The following is a 23,177-nucleotide window of genomic DNA, read 5'->3' as shown; positions in this document are numbered from 1 at the left end:
GATTCGGTGGTAGAATGCTCACCTTCCACGTGGGAGGCCCAGGTTCGATTCCTAGACCATGCAGCCACCCCCAATATATATATATATAATTAGCAGATGTAATGACAAAATTCAAGTTTTTGAAAGTAAAACTACCCATGCCGGTGTTAAGTATATTAGTGTGCTGGTTTGAAAGGATGTATGTCCCCTAGAAAAGCCATGTTTTAATCAAAATCCCATTTCATAAAGGTAGAATAATCCCTACTCAATACTGTATATTTGAAACTATAATCAGATCATCTCCCTGGATGATGTGATTTAGTCAAGAGTGGTTGTTAGGCTGGATTAGGTGATGGGTGGGTCTTGATTAGTTTATTGGAGTCCTATAAAAGAGGAAACATTTTGGAGAATGGGGGATTTGGAGAGAGCAGAGAATGTTGCAGCACCATGAAGCAGAGAGTCCACAAGCCAGCCACCTTTGGAGATGAAGAAGGAAAATGCCTCCTGGGGAGCTTCATCAAACCAGAAGCCAGGGGAGAAGAAGCTAGCAGATGATGCCGTGTTCGCCATGTGCCCTTCCAGATGAGACAGGAACCCTGACTGTTCACCATGTGCCTTTCCACTTAAGAGAGAAACCCTGAACTTCAACGATCTTCTTGAACCAAGGTATCTTTCCATGGATGCCTTTGATTGGACATTTCTACAGACTTGTTGTAATTGGGACATTTTCTCGACCTTACAACTGTAAACTAGCAACTCATTAAACTTCCCTTTTAAAAAGCTATTGTTTCTGGTATACTGCATTCCAGCAGCTAGCAAACTAGAACAATTAGTAATGTAAGAAAAATTCTATATGGGTAAATTTACCAATATACTACTTTAAGTCTATAAATCAAATACAAATGATCATCTTCATAGATGTGAAAAGTCACCCAATATAATTTAATAGTAATTTCTAATAAAAACTAAATATAGGAATAGATGGTACTTACCTAACATCATTTTTTAAAAACGTATTTATTCCAAATAAATCAATATTTATCAGAAACTAGACTAGTGTGTCATATATTGTCAATATCATTTAATTTTGCTTTGAAAATTTAGACTAGAGCAGTAAGACATGTAACATAAGTAAAAAATATAAAAATTGAAAAAGAGAAAGGACAAATACTAGTATATCCTTGAGAAAATTAATCAACTGAAAAATTATTTAAAATCTTTTTGTAAAGATTAGGTAAATGGTTAGTATAAAATAGATATTTAGAATTAACTAGCATTATAATATATTATCAATGACCAGTTTAAAAATATAAGACAAAAATTTCACCCACAGTATCAAACAAAGCATAAAAGAGAAATATAATAACCATACACATTTTTCTGTAATATTTCATTGTTATATTAAGTTAAGGAAATGAAAATGTTTGCTAGTTCTTTTTTTTAATGGAGCCCACTCATTTTATTTAAAGACTAAATTACAAATTAAGGCACTCCCATACTAAGCACAGACATAGAATTCATCATGTGCAATTCCTCTAGCTTGCTTTTCAGAACGGTAGACGAGGATTTCTACTTCTGTTAGATTTATATTGTGAGTTCTCTCATATGGTAATCATCAGACCAACTTCTAAGATCGTCATGATACAAAGATGACATGCATGTGGATTCTTCCCTGTGTAAGTTTTCTCATATTAACTGAAACAGTACTGATGATAAAGGCCCTGCCATATTAATTACAAACTTAGCGGCTTTTCAGTGCATGAGTTCTCTGGTGGGTTTAAAGGATAGAGCTACCGCTGAAATCTCTTTCATGTCCCAAACATGTAGCGTGAGTTCTCTCATTCCATCCTAGGTCAGAATACTGAACAGCTTCTGCACGCTGATAACATTCATAGGCTGCCACTCAAGTCTGAAAGACTTCATCTTGTCTAAGGTTAGAAAAATTAAAGTGTTGCCATATAGATGACATTCTTATGGTTTCTGTCCACTGTGCATTCTCTCCTGTTGCCTGAGGACAGAACCATGAGTGAAAACCTTCCCACATAGCTGACACTCAGGGGGGCTGGGATTTCTCTCTAGTCTGAGTTCTCTCCTGCTGTCTGAGGGTAAAACAATGACTGAAGGCCTTCCCATATGTATGGCATTCTCAGGGTTTCTCTCCAGGTGTATGTTGTCTCTTGTTGTCTAACAGGATACTGATAGAAGGTTTTCCCACATAGATGGCATCTGTATGGTTTCTCTCCAGTGTGTGAGAGACAGTTTTTAAAAGTTTAATAAATGGTAGGCGGGGGTGGCAGAGAAAGAAAAGAAAACCCAGCAGATCTAAAGTGCTATTGGAAACCCTGGAACATACAAATTCCTCTCCGTACTCCCCCAAATTATTTTAGGCATATTCAATCCCCATTAAAACCTTGGCAGGATTTTTCTTGGACAACAACAACGTTTTAAAATTAATCTGGAGGCATAAACAGATCAAAATTTCAAACAAGATTCATTAGAACTGTGTATGGTGAAGGCAAGCTCCAGTAGATACTAAAATATAGTACAAGTCAAGGTGATTAAAATATTCTGGGTCTGAACAAAAACCAACATATTGATGAAGAAGAATAACAAGACTAGCAGAAAAGCCCAAATCTAGAACCTATTATGTATAAAAAGTTAATATGTGATAAAGGAAGCCTCACACAAGACTATGGGGAAGTGGGGGGCTGATAAATATTAGGATAATTGGTTACAGTTTGGAAATGAACCACTTTATACCCTCATCTCTTACAATGTGGAAAAAAAATCACACCAGAAATAAACTAGCTTCTTGCCTAATTAGGGAGGAGGCAAGCATACAGAATGATAAATTTCAACTTAACACGGCAAGTGCTATTGTAGGAAGAGGAATAAAGCATGGGATAAAAGAAGACAGGAGGGCGGGCCACGGTGGCTCAGCAGGCAGAGGTCTCACCTGCCATGCCAGAGACCTGGGTTCGACCCTGGGTGCCTGCCCATGTAAAAGAAAAAAAGGAGAGAGGAGCCCTAATTTTCCCAATAGTGGTCAAGAAAGTCTTCACAAAGGAGCAGGCATTTATACTGGGTCTGGGGAAGAATAGGGTTTTGGTAAGGATAAGCAGTGCTTGCATATGGATGAGCTCACGGAAAGGCCTGGCATCTTGAACGTAATGAAAGGTAGGAGATGGGCAGAAACATGCGCACGGATTAAGGAAGCTGCTTACCTGGTCATCTTCTTCAAGCAGTATCCTTTCAACAATTTTAAGACAGTATGTCAACACAATGGTGTTTACACCGGCAGTTCTCAAAGCATGAGTGAGGGACCCTAGGGTCTCTGAGATAATTTCAGGGCATCCTCAAGGTGAAAACTATTTGCTAAGTCATTCTTTTCCTTTTTCACTGTTATTCCCTCATGAGTGCACAGCAAAGTTTTCCAGAGGCTACAACAGATTGAATGTACAAGCAAATATGAAAATCCAGCTACCTTCTGTTAAGTCAAACCTTAAGGAGATGTGAAAAATATATAACACAATGCCGCGCTTCTCACTAATTACTCTTCTAGAAAATGTAGTTATAAAAAGATCCTTTCTGTTAATGTCAGTTTGTTAATTGCTTTTAAGTGAATTAATAAATACTTTAAAAATGTATCTGTTTTTATACCTAATAGGGTAAATATTGATAGATATAACCCATATAAACAAAAGCTATTTGGAGTCTTCAATAATTTTTAAGAGTTAAACTGAGACCAAAAAGTTTGAAAACCTCTGGTTAACACTCTTGATAGTCAATAGAGGAAGTAATATTAATATAATTTTTAATAACTTCTGTTAACTGTGAGAAGCTTTTCTAAGGGGACTTCCTCCTCTACTACTACCAGAGCACCAGATTCTGCTCTGGCCCTTTCCCTGGTCAGGTCCCCTTGATGTTAGTGGGTGGAGCTTTGGAGATAGTGTTGAGAGGGAAGGTTGGTGGAATGCATGAAAATAGACACAAATTCTTTAGAAATTCCCTTTAAAAGGTGGAGTATATTCCCCTACCTCTTAAATCTGGTTCAGCCTTGTGACCTGTTTTGATCAATAGAATATGGCAGAAGTAACACTGTGCAACTCCTAGACAAGGCCTAAAAAGCCTTGTAGCTTTTGCTCTCTCCCTTTTTCTCCCCCTGAGACCTCCATGCTGTGAAGAACAGATGGAGAGAGGCCCAGTTGAATAGCCATGCAATTTAACTGCCAGCTTACGGCTTCTGCATGAGAGACCCAAGGAGGGAGCAGCAGAAAACTGCCTAATGCACCCACAGAATCGTGAGAAATAGTACACTGTTGTTCTAAGCCACTAAGTTTGTGGTGTTTCTTACGGAGCAATAGACAACCGACAGAGTTAGAATCCAATTGGCTAGATTCAAATGCAGAAATTTGTACTGTATGTCCTAGGCCAAGAGATTGACATTTGGGGCTGGATAATTCTTGTGAGGAGCTGTCCTATGCACTGCAAGGTGCTTAGTGGCTCAATGTTTAGCACTAGACACAAGTATCACTCCTCCCCTCCCAAGTTGCAACAACCCCTGGGAAACAAAAATCACAGGAGGTTTAGAACCATCACCCTAGGCCAAACCTTTCTGAAAATAAGACTCACCTTGCAGCTTATTAAAAATAGATTCCCCAGGTTCCTCTCCTAGAGATTTTGACTTGCTGAATCTGGATGATAAACCCTCAATCTGAATTTTTAAAATGCTCTGAGTATTCTTACTGGAAGAGTTTGAGAAATGCTCAAACTTTTTTTTTTCCTACAACAGCCCTCTGAAGCAGGTACTTGTTTCAGTTTAATAAAGCTACTGAAATGCAATATACTAGAAATGGATTGGCTTTTACAAAGGGGATTTACTGAAGTTAAAAATTTCTAAGGCTATGAAAATGTCTACATTAAGGTATCAAGAAGAAGATACCTTCTCTAACAGCCCGGGTTCCTCTGGCACACGGGAATGTTTGCTGATCCTTCTCTCCTGGATTCTGGTTTCAAAAACGGCTCTCAGCTCCTGAAGGTTCCTCTCTCTTCTCCTGGGGCATCTTCTTTCTCTGAGCTCTCTTCAAAATGTTTCAGCCTTTTATCCTCTCCTAAAGGACTCCAGAGGAAGGGGATTAAGACACACCTGGAATGGGCTGGGTTACATTTTCATGGAAACAATTTAAGGTCCCACCCACAATAAGTCTGCAACCCACAGGGATGGATTAAAAGCACATAGGCTTTTCTGGGGTACATAACAGAATCAAATCAAAGATACCTCAACTCAAGAAGGCCAGTGAAGCTCAGGGTTTCTCTCTCAAGCTGAAAGGCACATGGCGAACACAGGGTTTCTCTCTCGGCTGGAAAGGGAACATGGTGAACACGGCGTCTTGTGCTGGCTTCCTCTCCAGCTTCCCAGGAGGCATTTTCCTTCATCTCCAAAGGCTGCTAGCTGGTGGACTCTGCCTTGTGGCTCTGTGGCGTTCTCTGTTGTGGCTTTCTCATGGCTCTTTCCTTCTCTGCTCTCTCTGAATCTCCCCCATTCTCCAAAGTGTTTCCTCTTTCATAGGATTCCAGTAAGCTAATCAAGACCCACCAAATGGGTGGAGACACGTCTCCACCTAATCCAGTTTAACACACTTGATTGAGTCACGAGATGATCTGATTACAGTTTCCACATACAGTACTGGATAGGGATTACAAGAAATGGCTGCCTTTACAAAATGGGATTCAGATTAAAACATGGCTTTTCTAGGGTCCATCCATCCTTTCAAACCGGCACAGTATCGTATTCTGGAAACCATATGAAAAGGGAGTGATAAGTACTAAGAAGACTAAGAATTTACCGTTAGATTCAGCAATATGGAGGTCACCTTTAAGAATATAGTTTAGATCAGGAACCAAAGCCTGAAAGGAGTAGTAATAATTCCTATTTATTAGGGATTTAATGAAATAATTTCTCCCTTGTCCCCAACAACACTACCTTTCAGTTTCTCAGGCCAAAAAACCTTGACATCACCCCTGACTCCTCTCCTACCCCACATTCCATGGATCATCTCATCTATCAGGAAACCCTGTTGGCTCTGCTTTCCAAACAGATCCAGAATCTGGCCACTCCATTGTCATCACCCTAGTCCAAGGGACCATCCTCTCTCACGTGGATTCAGACAGTAGCCTCCCAACAGGTGTTCCTGCTCTGACTCGTCTACTCTTGACACGCCAGCCAGAATGACCTTTAAAATCGAGCTCAGATCATATTCCTTTTCTGCTGAAAACAATGTAATGGCTCCCGTTTTACTCACAGTAAAAGCCAAGTTATATACAATGGCCCATAAGGTCCCGAAGGATCTTGTTTTCTCTATGCAAGTTACTTTCCCTCTATAGCCGTCCTTTACCCTACTCTACTTTTTCTTACATCAATACAACTTACCACCATCTAATTCACATAAAGAAATTTATTTGTTGCCTCCACCATAGATTGGAATCTTTACAAAGGAAGGGTTATCTTACTGTTGTTTCCCAAACTTGAGACAATTGAGATCCAGGGAAGTTACAGGTGTTGCCCAGTGTCACTGAGGCAGAAGGTGTTGGAGTAGTGATTCGAACCCTGATGAAAACCTAAATTTTTCACTTACGGTTCTAAACACTTGAAAGGGCTTCAGGCTGCAAAATTCTCCGGGGTTCTGGCAGAATCCAGAATTCACCAAGTTGTTATTATAATCCTTCTCTTCTATCCATCACAGGTCTATATATGTGTCCTACTTTCCACTAAGTCAAGACTTGGAATAATTTGACCCTAAAACTATTTCTTTAACCCAATCTTCCTGACCCTAGCGATGTTGCCCCTAGACAAAATCCTCTTTTGCTAGCTAGGTCCAAGGGTCTCAGCTTGCTTTTTAAATTGAATGTGAACGCCTTAAAAAAAAAAAAAAAAAAAAAAAGATGACTATAGGCCCAGGGCAAGCTCTGGGGGTTTGTTACCAGCCTAATTACTTACTGAACGCTGAACTTTACATATTGCATTCCCTGTTTGTTACCTCCACAGCTACACAGCTCACATTGTTCAGTAACCTGCATTGCATTTTCCCATCTCTTTCGGAGAGCAGGAAAGCGCTTCCTTCTGCTTCCAGCATGTCTGAGTCTACACGCTCTTCAGCCCAGCAGGCAATGCCCCCTCTTTCTTGAAGACTCCCCTCCACAACTGCTTCCAGTCTCAAAGGAGCCCCCAAGTGAGCTCTGAATCATCAGGATCATAGCCAGGGTGTGGGAAGAGGGGCATTCACCTCAGGCTCACAATTTAAGAGGGCGCCAAAAAAAAAAAGAAAAAAACACCCCAAATATCAGTAATCAAGATAAATGTTTCCGTCCTATAATTTTAAGTAAATAACCATATAAAAAAAAAAGCCAGGTTCAAATGTCACATTTACAAATAAAGGCAAGAGCCTCAGAACCGCGTGCCCCTTCTACCTTTGGGGGGCACACGAAGCCCCCTCCCTCTCCGCAGACCTGAACCAACTCAAGCTCCGCGCCCCGCGCCGTCCGCCCGCGCCGCACGGGGCCCCAGGTGGGAACCCTCGGGGCAGCCCCCTTCCACGTGGTTCCCCGCCAGGCCCACCCTCTCGGAAACGTCCAGCAAAAGGGCGTGCGTGTGTGCGCGCTTCTGGTCTCGCTTCGCCTCCGGCGCCGCCGTGGAGCGAGCGGCCCCGCCTCGGCCTCGGCCCTCGCAAAGGGAGGGGGTCGCGGGCCGGGAGGGACGCTCGGAATCCCTCCCCGCACACCTGGCGGCGCCGCGCCGGCTCTCCCAGAGCCTTCGTGCCCGGGCCGGGGCATGCCACTCCCTGCGAGGGGAACCGACACTACCAGGCCTTTTCAATCTCCGCGGGACCCCCACGCACGGCCGTCCCACGGCGCGCCGCGCCACAAAGAGCGCGAAGGAAGCGGACGGCGGCGGCGGCGGGGGAGGCTGAGGAGCGACTGCCCCAGCCCGCCCCGCCTCTCCTCTCGGCTCCGGCCAATAGCCGCGCGCTCCGAGCCCAGGCCCCGCCCATCCCCGCCCCCTCCGACTTGCGGCTCCGCCCGGGCCTGTAATAATTAGGCTGTGGGCGGGGTTTAGCGTCAGCTACAGGCGCGGGCCAATCCGGGAGCGCTCCTCCGCGGTCGCGTCACAGGCCGAACAACCAAACAGAAAAGTTTAATAAACAGCGGACGGAGGGGCCGGCGGCGGCGGCGGCGGGGCCGGAGCTAGCAGAGGTTCGGCGGCCTCACCTGTCCCCATTCACCGGCGGCGACCGGCGGCGGCGGGCAGCGCGTCCGGCGGGGAGGGCCGCCGCCAGGTGAGGAGCGCGGCCCGCGGGCCTCGGCCGTCTCGGCGCTGCCCCTCCCCCGCTCCCCTCCCCCACCCGGCCGAGGCGAGGCCCGCCCCCGGCCCCTCCCGGCGCGGGCGAGCCGGAAGCGGCGGGCGGCGCAGCAGGTGGTGGGCCGGTCGCCCGCCGCTCGTGCGCTGCCGGGGCCGGGCCGGGCGGGGCGTTGGCGGGGGATCGGGAGCCGAGGCCCGGGCCTGGTGCGGCGAGCGGCCGGCGGGGTCGGGCGTCCGCTGACCGCCTCACGCCCCTCCTCAGACGCGCTCTTCCCGCCGCGCTCGGCCGCCGGGACTGGGACCCCCGCGAGCCCGCGGCGCCCGCCTGCTGGCCGCGCTCCGGGCAGCGGGCGGGGGGCGGTCGCGGGGCCTCGGGCCGCCCCGGCGCGTGCGTGCCCCGGGCCCAGGCGGTGTGGGGAGCGCCGTCCACCTGCCGCGGGTCCCGCGCCGCGGCGCCTGGAGGGGCGCGAGGCCGGCGCTGCTCTGCCCCTGCCCGGCGTGCTCGGGGCCGCGCGGTTTGCTCCCCGCCGTGGTTGGCGCAGTGTCTCCAAGTTCGGGCCCGGCTCCTCCAGCCCGTGGAGCCCGTGAGAACACCGGGTTTGAGACACGGAACGCGGGGTGAAATCGGTGCTGAGCAGGCGATGTTCCCTTCCCCGCCCTGAGGAAGTCGGGGCCTTGCCATTCAGTTCGGCTGTTCATACTGAGTTGTTTGGCGGCAAAATAGCTGGGCAGTCTTGATGGTTTTGGGGATCTTAGAAAAAGCATTAAATTGGGAATTCGATTTTTTTTTAATCTTAAAATTTTAAATTAGTTACGTAGGAATTATGTCACCAGTCTTAGAGCGCTGGCCAAATGACGTGTAGTTTACAGGTTGCAGAAGAAGATGTTCTTTTTACCTCCAAATGTGCACGTTTACGTTTCTGAAACATGTTTTAAAACTGTCTTTCTTTTACAGTTTAAGGGGAAAAGTATACTTGAGAGAGGCAAGGGTTACAGAGTTACAGGAGGAAAATTTAGGGGGTGATGAGTTTATGGACTGCAGTGATGATTTCCTGATTGCGTGCATGTTTCAAAACTTAAATTTTATACCTTAAACCTGTGCGGTAGTTTGTATCAGTTATATCTCAATGAAGTATAACTAGAGCACCTGCAGAAAAATGGAGCACAAAGCGATAAAACAGAATACAAATCCGTGACCCCTCCACCAAAACCAAAAGCTAGACCATTAGCAAAACTTGGATCTACTTAATGAATGTATTTGTCCTACTGAGGTAGTCATTCCTATCTGGTGGATTTTGTGTTTTACCTTTCCGTTGCCCTCTTGAAAAGTAGTTTTATCACTATATTTATATGCCCAAACAATGTGGCGTTCCGTTTGCTTTTCTTTTGAGCGTTACAAAATTATGCAACTGTGTTCATTCATTTACATTGCTGTGTAACACAGTGTTAATCTGTCTTAACTCAGGGGCATTTACGTTGTTTCCGGGTTATTTTTTGTTTTGATTTTTTGTTTGTTTTTGCTCTTAAGAACTGGGCTCTATGAATATTTCCTGTTTGGTGCTCCTCCTGCTTAAGTGCAAGAGTTTCTCTAGGGTAAATATTTAAAATAGATTGCATTAGAGTGTTTTAGGTAGCCAGAAGTAAAATGAATTGACATACTAGAAATAAAATGAATGAAAAAATACAGGATTCTGTATTACATTTAAACGAGAGATTTATGTGTAGTGACTGGCCCATAGTTGTGGAACATTTGCATGAGAAACTGAGGTTCCTCTTAATTAGTGGATAATGTCTTCCTTTAAAATCATATTTTGAAAAAACTGGCACTATTTACTGTTTCCTCTTTCAGTGCAAAAGCAGTAAGTGTAGTGGAGGAAACAGTTGACTGTGTGTAAAATAATCACTTTTTGCTCCTCTTCCTCATCCTACTGTGTAATTTGGGCAGATGACATATACTCAAGTAGAAGAAACCTAAACCTTATCCTAACAGTTCTCCATAGACGTCAGTTAGTACTGTCATGGTGGAGCCTTTAAGAGAAAGGGTTAGGACCCAGGTGTTAGTCTGTGGAGTAACATTGTGTGTCCTTTGGAACATTTTTGGAAAAAGACATTTGGTGGATATTCCAGAATATGTTAACCACACATTTACATATTTTTTGCTTCCTTAGCCTTAAGAGTTGGGAAAACCCCAAGGTATACTTCCAGAAAGGTTTCTTTAACAACAATGCAGTGACAAATTTGGTGGAAATATTAATTTACTTTCCTGAAGATGGGGTGTATGTGTGTGTTTGACTTTGAATAACCTGTTTTTATCTGAAGTCATGAGATATAGTTTCAGTTTTTACAGTATATAATTTTCAGACAGCTCAGGATGTTTTGTTAGGGCTGTATTATTCTGTTTTTAAAAAAATTCAGTTTTCTGTTTAATTATAAGAGTAATGTGTTTCAAACTTTCAAAGATTGAAAATGTTAACATTTTGGCAGAGGTATCCCCGGTCTTTTTTATGTGTATTTATTATATCGTAAACAATTAAAAGTTGAATTCTAAACAGTGTGAAGCTGGCTCTGTCTTCAAAATTTATCCCAAATATGACCCCATTTCACCATCTGTTTTACCTGAAATGTATAGTAGTCATCTAATTTGTATCTTTGCTTCAACTTTTGCTCCCCTACAGTTTGCTCTAGCTACTCCTTTAGAGAATAATCATTTAAATGTGTAAATTAGACTACCTGGCTCCCAGGCTCAAAACCCTCCAGTGGCTTTTCAGTACACAGAATAAAATTAAGACCTTTTCCATGGCTTATGATACCAGCAGTGTCCAGTAGAAATATAATTTAATTTAAGCCGCAAATGGGAACCACGTAAGTAATTTTAAGTTGTACGTGTTGCTTCCCTAGCTCTCTGGCCCTTCCTGCTTGGTAGACCTAGCTTTTACCACTCTCCTCTACTCAAGCATCCCCAGCAACTCTGGAGTTACTTCTGCTTGGAACACTCAAATCAGATTTCTGCTCAAACGTTACCCGCTCATCAGGTGGTCTTTGTTAATCACCTCATTATCTTGATTTATACGTTCATAGGCGCTGTCATTGGTTATTACCTGTCTCCCCTGCTTGAATGTAAACTCCATGAAGACAGTGATTTCCTCATGTTTATCAGTAGATCACCATGATCTTTAGAGGGGACGTAGTGTTTCCTTATATAAAAGTAATGTAATTTAGCAAGTCACCTATTGTGTGCAACCTGTGTTGATTTTATCTTTTTTCCTTTTATAAACATTAGGCATTGACAAAGTACTTAAACCGTTGTATGATATTTCTCATTTCTTTAGGTTTTAGTCTCAGTCGCAAAATTCTTGAGTTAAGACTTTTGAACATCTTTTAAGCCTTATCATAAATATTGCCACGTGGTCTTTCTTAAAAGTTGACCAGCATTGTAGTATGAAGGTGGGCAGACCAGTATAAAGTTTGATAAAAGATATGAATTCACAATTCTTCCATATCTTTACCAATACTGGATTAATTTCCCTCCCCGTCCTTCTTTCCCATTTCATAGGATTTATTATTTATTTATTGGAGTGTGATGATGAATAGCAAAAGGGTATTGGACGTCATCTAGTTTGTCCTTTGCCCCAAAACATATTTTGGGGGCTATGTTTTATATTCAGGATAGCCTTTTTTGCCTAAAGTGTTTAGGACAGCAACCCTTTGTTCCATTTTGCAAATGTCTGTTGAAGCTCTTCATTTGCCTTTTATTTGCATACAGTGTGTTAATTTTTTTTTAGTTAAAGACTTTGTAGGTTTACAGGAAAATCATGCAACAAATAGAGTTCCCAAACTTCCCCCACCCTCACCCTCCCAGTTTTCCCTTTTATTGACATCTTGTATTATTAGAGTGGTGCCTTTATTACAGTTGATGAAACAATATTATTATGATTGAGCTATTACCTGTAGTACACAGTTTACATAAGGGGTTCACTCTTTGTGTTGTACGGTCATGTATTATGTTTTGTATTGGTTACTCTAGGAATTATAATATGGATCCTTAATTTATCTCAGTTTACTTGGAATATCTTGTACCACTTCAGATGAAATATAAGAAAGAACCTTGCAGTAGCATAGTTTCATTTATCCCCCATTCTTTCTGTTATTGATCTTATATTTTAATTCCAAATATTTTATAGAACTCTACAATATTATTACTTTCATTTTACATGGTCAGTTGTTTTCTAAATAAATTCAAATGCACTAAATAAATTCATTTTGAATTTACTCATGTTTACTATTTCTGGTGCTCTTCATTTCTTCTTGAGTGTCTGGGTTTTCATTTGGTATAATTTTCCTTACACCTGAAGAATTATTTTTAGCATTACTTTGTAGTGAGGTTTATTAGTGATAGTTTTTTCCGTTTTGTTTTATCCAAAAGTTTTTATTCTGCTTTCATTTATTTATTTATTAGAGAAGTTATGGGTTTACAGGAAAATCATGCAGAAAATACAAAGATCCCATATACTCCATACCTCAGACACAGTTTTCCCTGTTATAAAATATGCTTTGCATTAGTGTGGGTGGTACCTTTGTTACAATTGATTAAACAATATTATTACACTATTTACTAACTGTAGTCCATAGGTTACACTACGGTTCACTGTGCTGTACATTCCTATGTTTTGTTTTGTTTTTTTAATTTTATTCTAGTAACGTTTGCAACCAAAATTTCCCCTTTTAGTTATATTCAAATATATAATTTAGAGGTGTTAACTACATTCACGTTATAGTGCTTTTTCTTTTTTTTTTTTTTTTACATGGGCAGACACTGGGAATTGAACCCAGGTCCTTTGGCATTGCAAGCGAGAACTCTGTCACTGAGCCACTGTGGTCCTTGTGGTGCTTTTTTAACGTGCACAAGTTAAGAAAGCTAGGTTAATACTTTCCTCTCAGGGTTTGTACTTCACTTTTTATTTTTAAAGAATTTTCATACAGAGATAACTGTTCTAGTTTTTCCATAGTTCCATTTTTTACTTGTATCTTTTTCTGTTCATCTGGAATTTATTTTGACATATGAGTGAAGTATTTATTTTTCCTAAATAGTTAATCCGTTATTTCAGCCCTATTAAAATAAAATAAAAATTACTGACTTTTTTTTGATGCCCTATTTCTACCTTTATCATACTAAGTGTATATGTACTTCATTTGTTTTAGGTTTTCAGTCAATACCAGTGATTTGCCACCACTACACTGTTTTAGTGCCTGGGCATTGTATGATATATTAAATAATATATTTTAATTTTTGTTACTGTTGTCTTCTCTACCTTTTTTCCACTCCCACCCCCACCCACAGTTATTTGTTATTGTTTTGTTAGTCCTGAAATTTTTTAGCTGTTTATTTTGGAGTTTCAAGTTTTTTATTTGAATATTTAAAATGAAAAAAACCTCATTTTTATAACTTGTTTAATATTATAAAAAATTTAATGCCATTGTTTTCCTCTGAGCATAGTTTCAGCTGTTTCCCTTAAATTTTAATATGTAATGTTTTCTTTGCATATATATTTTAAAACCCTGCAGTTGTAATTTACATTCTTTTAGTAAGTATTTTGAGCACCTGTTCCGTGCTAGACATTGTGCTAAGCGCTGAGGATATTGACTATGAACAAGGCAAGAGCTTTGCCTTCATGGAGTTTGCAGTCTTTTGGGAAAGACAGGCACTTAAGAAACCGATAAAGAATTTTCAGTTTGTCAAGTGCTAGGAAGAAAAGAAATATTGTGCTGATAGACACTGGAGGGTGCTAATTGGGTGTTCTGAGACTGTCTCTCTAAGTATGTATCATTTAAATGTAGTGGTGCAAAGTTGTGGTTGACTTCCCCAATTCTGTCAAAAGTTTTTTTCTTTTAATGACAGAGCTTTTTTTACAAAGTTCTGTAAAAAGAGCCTTGCAAATGGTTTGAGCTCTTCTCCCATCTTCAAGCCAAATTACTGCCTCAAAGCTTGTCTTGTATAGAAACTTTTGGTTTTAAGTACTAAGATCAAGAAGGAGCTTTGGGGGAAGTTTCTGAAATGAAGGGAACTGCCAGCACAAAGGGAGGCATAAAATACGTGGCTGGAGTTTGGATTTAACAGAAGGTTAGAATGACTGGAGTTTACTGAGTGAAGAGAATGGCACAAATTTAAAGCCATGACTTATTTTTCCCAGGTAATTTAATTTCCAAGTAGTAGGGGTACTTCAGTCCTCTTGCCTCGTATCCAGTTTAGATTCTGTGATCCAAATAAGTCTTCTATATATGTACTCCTTTGTCCTTTCCTCATTCTGTATTTTCGGTTTTTCCTACTCAAGATCTTTGCATATTGTTTTTGCTTAATTGTGATTTCTTTAGGGAAAACGTTTCTCGATGTGACAGAATAGAGTAGTTTCTCCTGTTGGCTATATGGGCTCACTTCATACTGGGCATTTCTACGCTTCTAACAGCTGCAGTTCAGTAAGTATGTGTGGTGTGTTTTAGGGTCTATTCTTTCTATTGAGTTATACTTTACAATATGGCAGCATACTGTGGCTAGTGACTGTGGTATATAGATAGCAGAGATGTGGAGTCTTTTGCAGTGTTAGAAATTTTATTTAACTTAAATAATAATACTGTGTAATGACTCCCATTTTTAATTTAAATTTAACTAACCACATCTGGCTGTTGAAATGTTCCAGGTCTGAATTGAGATATGCTATAAACATAACATAGAAGCTTTTATGAGCTGGATTTCTAGTAAAAAAAAATCTTCAATTTTAAAAATATTGATTACTTATCGAAGTAATGATACTTTGGATGTATGTGTTAAACAAGTGAAATTAATTTAAATAATGTCTTCTATTTTGTTTTAATGTGACTACTAGAATATTTAAAATTATCTGTGCCTCCCATCATATTACAACTGGACAGTGTTGGTCTGACTCTGGACCTTAACTTTCTACAGTGGTGGGAACAGTACCTTTTTTTCACCATTGCATTCTTGGCAATTCGTAGAGCCTATCACATAGTAGGTGTTCAAAAGGTTTGTTGAATGAATAAACTATATAACTTTGAATGTTATGTAATCATCAGAGAGTGTTACCTATTCAACTTCAGCTTTGCAGAATTGTTGGATTGAGCGGGGGCACCCATAATGATTTTTTTCAATATTCCATGATTGTTGAGAAAAGAAGCTTTTCTTTTGATAGCTATATAAAATATTAACCATATTAAATAATTGATTTGGCTCTGTTGTCTCTTTTGGCTTTTATTTATTTTTTGCTGGTTTAGACTGCTAAGGAGAGAGAGGATAATTAAAATCTGCCAGGCCTGTTTTCTGTCCATTTTTCTATGTCTAGAAGTTCGTTTACTTAGATGGTCTATAAGCATACTACTGGCACATGAAAGTTTATGACTATTCAGTCTTAATAGTTGAAGACCATGAATACTTTTTCCTGTACCGGCAATTTGGTCTAGAGATTGTGATCCCTATTTCTTTTTCTTTTTAATTTACACTCACTGGTAACCTTGCTTATCTCCTAAGGCCTAAGACAAAGCAATTTTTTGTGTCTTATAGAAAGACACCTTTTCTGTTAACTTGGTAGAAAGATACCTTTTCTGCTAACTTGGTTTATGCTTTCTTATCTGCAAATTTCCTTTGTGTTCAGTGTTTCGCAGAATGGAGCATTACCACACCTCACCCCTTGTGTTTTTTTCTCTTAATGAGTTAGAAGATGTTTGTCAGGGATTGCAAACTTAAATACATATTTCACTTGTGTAGGCAATGTGTATTTGTCAGGGAAATTTTTTTAAATCTGTTTTTTTCCCTTCACTGGATAGTGATTTTCAGACATCATTCTTATATATCCTTAGTGACCTCAGTCATGTTTTGGTTATGTCAGGGTGGTCCTTTCATGACTACTACAGAAACCACCACCGGTGTCCTTGGAGAACGCTTAGGGATTAATTTCTGTTGTAGGAAGAACAACTTGAGCTGCTTTGAGTCTTACAACTCTAAGAATTTTTCACCCTGTTTTGTACATATTCAGAAGTTGTTCCTAAAAGTCTAGATACTGGTTCCTTATGATCGGGTCTTTTTAACAAAAAATGAACAGGACCAAGTTGTTTAATGGTTTGTTCTCTTCTAAATCTAAAACTGATAGTTTTGAGAAAACCTCTGGGCTCCCACTAAGAATATACAATGCATCCTTTGAATACTTGATGTTTAAAAAATGGTATTGTTACATGCAATCACTGAGCCTTGTAGCTTTTGGGATCTCCTTGTTCCTGTGAAGCAATATTGTTTTCATATAATCTTGGTTGTGAGTTTTATTGTCATGGTATTACTCTTCCTTTTATTTTTTGCTGTTGTTTTCTTCTTCTCGTCTGGAATGGAATAAAATACCCTTAGTTTTAAACTGTGTGACACCTAAAAGGATATTATTTTATCACCTTTACATTCTTTGAAGTAGGTCCTGGAGGTATTTAAACAATCTGGAATATCCACATTCCTCTCTTATGTATTCTCGGTTATAGATTGAGAATGGTCTTGGTGTTATATTAGTGGCTATAATATACGTCTGTTTCAAACAAACTTTGAAGTGAAAAATTGATGTCAGAGCAAAGGTTTATTTGCTTCCCATAACTAACAATTTCATGTTTGCTAACTGTTTTTCTGTAACGCTGTAAAATTTCTGGCTGTCTACAGCTTGTTTCCTTAAAACTTAGGCTGTAACTCAAATTAATTCTTTCTGCTGATTTCTCTTGTACCTCTTCTGCTTCCAGTGTTCTTTCGCAGAGTACCCACACAGTGGGAAGGAAACCTGAACCTGACTTGTGAAGTGCTAGGCATTCAAAGCAGTGAATCCTTGCAAAGCATCTTGGGACTAGACCTCTGTGAATTGGCTCTTTCAATTTGTCCACTTAAAGGGCATAATAGATTATGCAGCTGTTTGGGCTTCCAAAGGGTATTGCTCCATATTCATGTTGAGTTGCAATTATGTGAATTTTCAGTTTGTTACAAAGACTTCTCTTTGTATTCAAAACAAGTTTGTTGCCTATGTGGTCTAATATATAAATTTTCTTTGAGAAAAAATGCTTGTAATAATTTTAAATTTGAAAATGGTAAGTTTAAATTAAATATTCTTTTATATATAAGTTAACTGGAAGCATATTTTAACCCACTCTGATTTGCTTTTTATTTTTTTAATGAATCACTGCCAAAATACATTTGGTATAAATAATACTTTAACCAGTTTAATTGCTGTTGAACAATTAATGATTATGTAAGAATAATATCTAATGGGCCCAGATGCTGAAACCTAAGCCATTCTAATGAAAACATACGGACATATAGAATAAAATATAGCATACAATAATATATAAAGTAAAAGCAAGACTTTTTTTTTTTAAAATCAGAGTACCTGTAACCTATTTAGAATAGCTGTAGTAAGAATATCATTCAAGTATCCGTAGTGCATTTTTAAGAGGCATGTACCTTCTTGCGCTTTATGGTACTCATGCCACTTTTGACCTAAGTAGGGTTCAAAATAGTTTCTTCCCTTCTAAAAAACAAGAACAGCAAAATACCATCCTTCCTAAACTCCAATCCTGAACATGTCATTAGAACAAGTTGCCTTTTCCTTCAAGGTAGGTCTTCGTTGTCAATAAATCATTTTCTTTGGTAAAACAATTCACATGTCCCACCTTTTAAACTGTGGTCGTGTAGAAATATTTCTGACTTGTTTTTCCTTCAGTTTTAAGTAGAGATATTACTCTTAGGTGTCTGAAATTTTTACTCCACTTTGTGATATTGAAAACATAAGTCTTAGTGAATTTAATGATAGCTTAGAAATTAATCTTTTGCGTTCAGTATTTTAGTGCTGTATATTTTCACTGAAGTTGTGGCCTTATTCTCTTTAATTTTAGAGAAAAAAATTGTTTTACTCCTCAACAATGGATTTTCTGTTGTAATGTGTAAGTTTTCCGGCAAAATGTGAACTCTCTTGAAAAAGTGATGTCTTTAAAGCATAACTTTGCCTTCATGGCTTTGTAAAAAATATCAAGGATTTAGGTTTAAGCCGTTATATTTTAAATAATTGGCTACTGGACTGCAAATAAAGCTTCTTGTCTGAATTTTCAGTGATGTTACTGAGTTTATTTTCACCTAGACAAAAGAGTAAGGAAATAGTATATGATGGGAAAGCTGAGCCATTACTTACTGTTTCTTTAAGAAACCAGCTTATCCAGGGGGTTTTAGTGTGTTTAACCTAACCTGCTAGCAAGGAAAAGTTCTTTAAAATAATGGATATTAGCTCTATCCAATCAAAATGATCGGTTTCACTAAAAGGGCGGAGATTTCACTCTTCGGCCACTGGAGTTGGAGAAGGTGGGGCTTGTTGTTCAGGTTTGGTTGCTTTGGAGTACAGCTTCAAGTGAAGTTAATCTGAGGTGAAGCAAACAGAAAATTGTGGAGGTTTTCTTGGTAGGATTTTTGTTCTAATCTTTTTAATGATCCTTTATTTTGCACTTCTGCTCCTTTTGCTTCTATATATGCTAGGTTTTGTAATTGTTTCTATTTTCCGATGCAAACTGAACATTAAAATTAAGCAGGGAAGCAGAACAAAAGGGCTGTTAGGACAGGAAATAGGTGTTAAGAGAATCAAACTTGACTTTTCTTTTATCATTATTTTAGTTTAGAATTTGAGTGTCATTTAAAAATTTTGAATCAAAATAATCTCCAATAACAGGCTTTTCTCTAGGATTGGGCATTTGAGCAGTCATATATCAGTTTTTATAAATGACATTTTGAGGGAGTCTATTTAATATGTCATTTTCCTCAAACTTAAGATGCTATTAAGTAGCTAAATGAGAGATCAGTGTAGATCTAAATTTATTCTTTTTAAAGACTAGAAATGACAACTATTTAATTTTATTTTTGTCCCCCCCGCAACTCCCTTTTAATTTCAATGTAATATATTTTAAATTTAGTAATATGTTGATTTTTTAATATGCTTATTATTTTAACAATGTTTTTTAAAAGGTCACTGATTCATTTTATATAAAACAAGGTAAAACTGCTTTCTTATTTCATTCAAACTTGATTTCTTTCAAATTATTTGATATAAATAATTAACACATTTGTGAAACAGGAAATGAATAGATTTATAGTTCTAAGAGCTTATAGGTAGGCTATCAAAACTTCAAAAACCATCTATGAATCTGTCGACATTTTTTATTCATTAATAAGTGTAGCATGGTTCACTACCAGAGTTCGTCTTTAGAGACTGTTTTCTTTACATTGTTGCTCTTTGTTCTGATAGAAATTAAGGTATAAAAGTTGTTCACTTGAATAATTGGCCCAATGCCAGCTAAGTATTTTAACTAGTGTACTTATATTTGTTTTGCTCCTTGTTCCAGAGCATGCGGAGGTTTTAAAATTACTGCTTTATCCATTATTTAAACAATATAATAATAATAAAAAAGAACGAGAAACATCACCAACAGTTCCTCAAAAAGGCCATTACATGATAGTCTCATTTTTACCCGTTCTATACTCATATTGCATTTTTTCCATAATTGTAAATAAGGATTTTTTTTTAATTTAAGCTTATCATTTGTTGCTACAAAGGTTGTAATTTTAACAGCTATATAATTCTCTTAAGTTCACGGGCCTTAATTTACCTAGTCTTTTTTCCTGTTCTATGTATAGTTTGTTCCTGATTTGCCACCATTTTAAATGATACTGGGTTCTGTATGTAGCTTGTAAAATGTTTTATTTAATAAATTAACTTATTTTTAAGATTCATTTCTTTTGGAAAAATCCCTTGTAGTGGGCTTACTAGATCAAAGGGTATGAATGCTTCAGTTGCCAAATTGTTTTTTCAAACAGTTATAGCAATTTATATTGCCACTAACAGAATGCGCTTCAAAATTTCCTTAATGTGTAGCCCCTTTCTGAAGCGCTGAATTGTTGGTTAGTTTTTGCCTAAATAGGCTCTTTTAAACTCATTTTCCAGGATTTAAATGGATCTAAATGCATATTCTGGACGTAAAAATCAGCTGAAAGAAATTGGAAAATTTTACCTACTTAAGGGAACAGTTATATCTTTGTTGGATATCATAGTTATTACATGTATTGTTATCAGTATGTAGGGGGCTTAATATTTTATATTAGCTTTGTTGTTCAGGACAGCTTTCCTTAGTATGTGCTTCTTGGTAAGCACACACGAGAGGAAATATTTTCTTCTAAGAAAATATGTCAGAAACATCTTAAGAGAGGGAGCTATGTCAGTGCCATTTAACGTTACTTTACCTAAATGGGTTTGAATACCCTATGTAGTTTTTATGCATTTCTGGATTTTTTTAATACTATATAGAAATGGTGAATTAGCACTATAGTGGTAGATTTTAGGATAGTATATCAGCACCTTTTCAGTATTTAATATGTTTTAAGGTAAGAAGATGGCATATACATATGTATAGTAGAATTAGCTTGTTTCTGTTTAAGAGCTGATTATATGTATATACTCTTTTACTGGCTAGTCTGGTAAATGAAATAGGCTGAAAGTATTTGATGTTCTGAGGTAGACTGAGGTTTTCTTAAAAGCAAAATTTAAGACAATTAAAAATACTAATTTTTTTTTAATTTATGAACAGGAGACAGTGATAAGCCATGAACTCACCTATGACTCATTGATGTAACCAGTCGTAGAGCATGTATGGTCTTGAATTAAATACCCTAGCTCACTTTGCAATTCAAATAATTTAACTTATTATTATTATTATTATGTTTTTTTTGATAAGATTTCGTTTCACTGAGATGGTAACTTGGTATCATTAACTTTCAGAGCTGATATTGGTATTTTGATCATTGTGTTTGTTTCAGGGAAACTTTTTTTTTTGATTATCTGTTTTGTGTGTCACAACTGAACAGTTTGGTTTTTCCAAACATTGTGGGTTTTCTTAACGTTTGGAATAGAAGAGAAAAACTTAAAATGTTCCGTTATTGGCTTACAGTTGTTTCATCACTTTTCATTAGTGAAATAATTCTTAGGACATACATCTTCTATGTATTTAAGTCTGTTATTTGATGTGTCAGAATTTATACAGGTAATTTCTTTATTCAAGAATAGAACAATTGTTTGTTAAGTTTCATTTGACTCTTGAAAATTTGTATTGGTGCTTTCGTATTTATATCACAAGTATTTCCTTTGTTCTGAATTTGAGAAAATATATTTGATTTTCCTAACAAAATTTCATTTTACTGCTAATTGGTAGGGATGAAGATAATTGTAAATATAACAATTTTAGTGAAAATCATTTCAAGTTTGACAGATTTAATTGTAGTGGGTATCAGGATAAAGGTTTACTTACTCTTATAGTCTGGAGAATACTAAAACTTTGTATCTCTACTGTGTTGGTCTGGTTAACAGAACTAGGAAATATCCTTTCAGTACACTGGTTTAATAGGGAGGAAGCAAATTGGTTTTATATAGGGAGAAGAGAACTCTTAAATTGGCCTATCAAGTTATTTAGGGTAGGATATAAATAAAATAAAATAGTGCTAGCTGTTTTCTTCTTTCAGAACAGAGATAAAAAATGAGGGAGGAGATATTAAATGTATTCAAAGACCCTATTGTTAGTTGCTATTCAGGAGGAGTTCAGCGATTTTTTTCTTCTTTTGCCTAATAACTAGTAACATAAGGAAAATTTTTAATGGACAATAAGTTTATAAAAACTTGAACATAGAACCAGTGGCTTAGTATTATATGGTTTCTTAAGTATAATAGGGGAATTTAAGTTTTGTGATGTTTTTCTTGTATGACATCTCTGTACAATAAAAACAGGTAACTGATTTGTCTGCGAGCCTGTTTGACTGAATTTGGTTTTCTGTGTTTGGATGTCATTAGAAAAATATAACTGGAAACAGTTTTATAGCTAGCAGTGTTTGGAAGAACAGAAGAGATCTATATGTCCCTCTTTATACCTTCTCCTCCCTAATCTGAACGCCTCTGGCTGCTTCCACCGTCGTCTTCCTCCTGTGTTTGTTATGAGTACTTGATCTCACTGGCTGAAGGTGACACTGTTGACTGCTTTTTCGTTCTTGAAACTTCTCTGGAGTTTCACAACGCAGCCTGGGCTTCCTCCTGTTTGTGACCTGTCTTTTGCAATTTTTTTTTCCCTTTACAGCCATTATGGAGTTTCAGAAAATTCTGACCTTAATTCTCTTCTCGCTCTGTACTCGTTAGGTAATTGCCTTAGCTTCAGTTAACATTCTCTGTGTGTTAGTGGTTCCCAGATCTTACTGTCATAAGTCCAAATATTTTTCTTACACTCCAAATGCATATTCATCCAGCTCACCAAATGTTCATTCCATACCTATATTAAACTCAACAAGGCTAAAATTTAACTTATTATTTTGACCTCTTAGAAGCATCTCTCAAGCTTTTCCCCCCTCCTATTCCAGTAAAACGGGTGCCACCACCATCCAAGCCAAGGGTGCCGTTCTGATTATTTTTCTTACCCCAGATTAAGAATCACAAAATCCTATCAATTTTTTCTTAGATGTGTTTTTGCAGTCTTGATGATCTATATGCACGTACCATAAAATTCACCCAAAATATATAATCCGTGGCTCACAGTATCCTCATATATTTATGTATTCATCACCATAATCAATTTCTGAACATTTTCATTACTTAAAAAAAAAAAATCCCATACCTGTTATTCCTCTTCTGTTACTGACCTCTTGCATCGGTGTGGTCCATTTGTTAACCGTGGATGAAAGAATATTAAAATACTGCTGTTACAGTCCATTTTTGCAATAGGTGCATTTTCCCCATATACC

At 38.4% G+C, this 23,177-nt stretch overlaps 1 protein-coding gene and 1 long non-coding RNA gene across 9 annotated transcripts in view; one reads left to right on the top strand and one right to left on the bottom strand.

The window, feature by feature from the left end:
• The window catches only part of LOC143656416 (uncharacterized), a 31,476-nt gene extending 24,589 nt beyond the window's left edge, over window positions 1–6,887 (bottom strand). Inside the window, exons 1-3 of one of the 2 annotated variants that reach the window (XR_013162486.1) lie at window positions 5,258–6,887; window positions 4,922–5,090; window positions 3,204–3,419 (exon numbers count right to left, since the gene is read on the bottom strand). This is a non-coding gene — a long non-coding RNA (uncharacterized LOC143656416). Of the gene's footprint in view, window positions 1–1,312; window positions 3,420–4,921; window positions 5,091–5,257 lie in introns of those variants that run through there. The other variant, XR_013162485.1, reaches the window with a different exon arrangement.
• Window positions 6,888–8,167: 1,280 nt separating this feature from the next.
• The window catches only part of ZFAND6 (zinc finger AN1-type containing 6), a 91,445-nt gene continuing 76,435 nt past the window's right edge, over window positions 8,168–23,177 (top strand). For 2 of the 7 annotated variants that reach the window (XM_077128534.1, XM_077128529.1), the window contains exon 1: window positions 8,169–8,312. The gene's annotated coding sequence lies outside the window, so the exon portion shown is untranslated. Of the gene's footprint in view, window positions 8,313–18,209; window positions 18,813–23,177 lie in introns of those variants that run through there. The other 5 variants (XM_077128535.1, XM_077128528.1, XM_077128531.1 and 2 more) reach the window with 4 other exon arrangements.

This window comes from Tamandua tetradactyla, chromosome 14, assembly GCF_023851605.1.
Source record: "Tamandua tetradactyla isolate mTamTet1 chromosome 14, mTamTet1.pri, whole genome shotgun sequence".
In the NCBI taxonomy this organism is placed as follows: domain Eukaryota; kingdom Metazoa; phylum Chordata; class Mammalia; order Pilosa; family Myrmecophagidae; genus Tamandua; species Tamandua tetradactyla.
Note: the sequence above shows the minus strand (reverse complement) of the source record. Positions and strands in the feature narration are given on the sequence as shown.